This window comes from Brassica oleracea, chromosome C5, assembly GCF_000695525.1.
Source record: "Brassica oleracea var. oleracea cultivar TO1000 chromosome C5, BOL, whole genome shotgun sequence".
NCBI lineage: Eukaryota > Viridiplantae > Streptophyta > Magnoliopsida > Brassicales > Brassicaceae > Brassica > Brassica oleracea.
Genome location: NC_027752.1, coordinates 45,377,912 through 45,381,559, shown reverse-complemented (window position 1 = coordinate 45,381,559; position 3,648 = coordinate 45,377,912).

Sequence of the window (3,648 nt, the reverse complement as noted above, 5' to 3'; positions counted from 1 at the left end):
TATTAATTCCTAGTTAAAGCAAATATAGATATATATATATATGATGTTTTGCCTATTTGAATACTTTCTTATTTTTTAATACCACATATAATAATTTTCATGAACATTAAATTTCAGTATTTATGTTATAATTTTTTATAAGTTTTATGTTTATAGATTTTCTAGAGAAATTTATTTTCACTCTGTTCTCATTGAAGATTTTTTTTTTGACTAATCCCAATAGTATACCATGCCTTGCCTGCCTCTAGGCATGTGCAAGAAGTGCATTTGCATAAGATCCATAATTTTCTTACAAGTTTTTAGCTAAGAGCTTAGAATTTTCTTTAAAAAAATTAGAGCCTTTCTGCAAACTATTTATTTGCTCTAGTAAAAGTGTAAAACTGAATTTGCATAGAGTCCAAAAAACATTGAGAGGGTGATAGTACCATATAGTGAAAAACATAAGAGTTACCTATAACAGTAAATATTTTTATGAACAAATTTCTTTAGAAACATTAAAAAAAACACGCATAGATGAAATTTCAATCTTTATTTATGGTTTTAAAGATTTTCCTAGCTATTCCTATTTTCTCTATCGAATATTGATAAAACATAAGAATATATATACATATATTGACAAAAAATATCTATACAAATGAAGTGAATAAATATTGGCTTAGCTCTTCTTTTAGAGAGAGAAAGTCTTTCACTATGATGCTTGCTAGATCATGAACTGTTCATCAGAAACTAAATGTGTTATGTAACTAAAAGTATGTTTTGGATGGTATTCTTCTCACTTTATATACTCGTTTTGCTTTTATAGCTACATAACCTACTCTGTATGTGGCAATTTGCATTACCACTTCTATCGTTTTAGCTTTAAAACATTACTTAGAGCTGTTGTGTGTGTGCATGGACATTCTCTCTTATCCATTTTGATCAATCTGTTACTGAAATACTTTTATGTTTGTACACTAAACGGATCCTCGGCTCAAGACAGGCCCTTTTTTTATCAACAATAATTGACTTGTAACCTGGTTGTTTTGCATGGTTGGTTTGGTTTGTTGTTCAGTAGTTTAGAAACGGGAGTTACTTTCATTATGTCGGCTGTTAAACACTTGTTTACATTCAGGCAAAGTATGGTTTTGGTTGGTGTACTGTCTACCTATTTGCTACATCCATTTAGCTGATCATGAACTGTTCATCTGACACTAATTGTGTTTATGTTGGTATTTTGAAGTTGCAAAAAATGATGGGGACAACTCCGATGTATATGGCGAGATCAAACTTAGCCAAAAGTGGGCAGATCAGCCGCAATGCACTTTGTCCCTGTGGTTCCAGAAAGAGATATAAAAGGTAAAACCAACTTTGAAAGAGCTTTCGTGCCTAATACGCAAAAACTGTTAATCAAAAGCTGCATGCATGCACCTAAATGCAATTCATCATCTTGCTTTTCCTTCAGTTGATTGTTTTTTGCTTTTCTTCTGACTTGAAGATGTTGCGGAAAGGATTAATAAAAGTAGAAACATCCAGGGTCACGATAATGTGTTGTGTTGTGTGTTTGGTCTCACATGAATACTTAAATTCTTTGATGGGTCTTAAACTTTAGGGTCACGATGATGGATCAAGGGTCAATAGAACGGTTCATGACTCAGGTCACAGAGCAAGCTTTAGGAGTTATTGATTTAAAGCGTCAGTGGAAAGAATAGGAGGAGGCGTATGCGTGCGTCGATGGAGGAAAATGTGAGGAAGCATGTACTAGAGGCTAAGAAGAAAGAAGAGGAATCTGATGTGAAGCACTCTCTGAAAACACATGTGATGGTGCTGGCTCTCGGAAGAAGCTGTCGCTCGGATTAAGGAATCGATGGCGAAGAAGCGTGAGGAGCTGAAGAGAGAGGTTCAAGTGAAGAAAGAGGAGCTTGAAGCGAGGGAGAAAGAGCTCAGCTTGACCATGGCAGAGAAGTCTGGTGAGGTGGAGAAGAGGGAAGAGGAGTTAGAAGCGAAGAGGAAGTCTCTTGAGGTGAAGGAGAAGGAGCAGAGCTTGGTTGATGAAACCATAAAGGAGAAGTCTTTTGAGCAGGAGAAGAGAGAAGAGGAGTTTAAACTGACACTAGAGTCTGAGGCTAAAGAGATTGAAGCCAAGAGGAGGTCTCTTGAGCTCAAAGAGAAGGAGCTTGAACGTAAGGAGAAGGAGTTTGAGAGTAGAAAGAGTAGGAGAAGGAGTTTAAGAGTAGAAGGAGAACGCTGGACAGCTGTCACGGCGTTGGAGTTGCTTATCTAGGGGGAGTGGAGGGATTCACTTCGGTGTACGAACGACGATACCGTCTGATGACATGCTGAGGTTTTCTCATAGAGTCCCGTCTTACAAACTGACTGGAGATGAGAAGAAAGGAGTACCAGCTGGCGCTTTTGAGCTGGACCCTGCTGCTATCCCTAGGGATTACATTGAGGCTTTTAGCGTTAAGGAAGGAAGAGGAGGCGTAGGGCGGTTAGTCTTGGTTTGACTCTAGTAAAAGTCACTGATGTCTTTTATGTTTAGTTTGTTTTGTGAAAAACATGAGCTTTGTAATGATCTAATATGTATCTCTATCTTTGCTCTTGTGTTGCTGCTTTTAAGTATGTTGTTGTGCTTAAAAAGTGTCAAGTCTGTGACTCGAACCTGAGTTATTGAGATCTAAACAACAACATTTATACCACTGAGCTAAATGATTCTTTATACATTGATGGCTGAAACAAATATATATTTATGAAGGTCGGAAACCTTTGCTTCTTTGGTTTTCTCTGTGGGACCCACACTTATTTATTTTATCTAATGATTTAATAAATATTTTATAACTCACGTTTTAAAATGAGTTTCATTAAAAAAAAGCCCAATAAACTTCTTTGGTCTGTAAGCGTTCTCTTCAATGGAAGTTTAGGACTTTCAATTTTTAATCATCGGTTCATGACTCATCTAAGAAACACAGATTGGCTCTTTGAATTTCATGAAACAGTTTTTTCTTCTTTATCTCTGCATCTCCCCATCTTTAATAAATTCATCATCGGTTCTTTTATTTTGCCTGATAAATCATGATTGTGTGGTTTTAATTTTCTTTGGTCATCCTTAGCTTGCACCCTTTGATCTAACCAAGAAGAAGAAGAAGACATTTGTCGTTCATTATGCCATCGAGGACTCAGCTGAGTCACACGGGAGACATATTATCTGTTGCCTGATTGTTCAAGAAGAGTTTATGTGCTGTGAAACAGATTTGTTTCTTTTCATCAGTTGCTTTGTTTAATTTTTTTTCCAGCAAATAATGATGGCTTTGACAGTTATTCACGGGAGCCAAGAAGTAAAAGAAGAAGAAGCCAGTGAGTGTTTGACATTTTCTGTCTTCCTGAGCTTTTTTTTTCATTCATTAAACTTGGATTTTGAAGATTATGTGCCTCACATTCTTTTTATTTTGATGGTTGTTAGGTTGAATGAAGATCATTGAATAAAGAAAATGTCGATGCTCCTGAAGATTTGGAGGGTACTTTATATTTCTTTCTCTGATAATTCTAGCGACATAAATTTGAACCTTACATAGGGTATATTGCAGAGCATCCTAATGATGAGGAAGAGGTGGAGGGAATTGATCTGCACCAGCAACGTTACCCGTGGGAGGGAAGTGACATGGATTACTTATA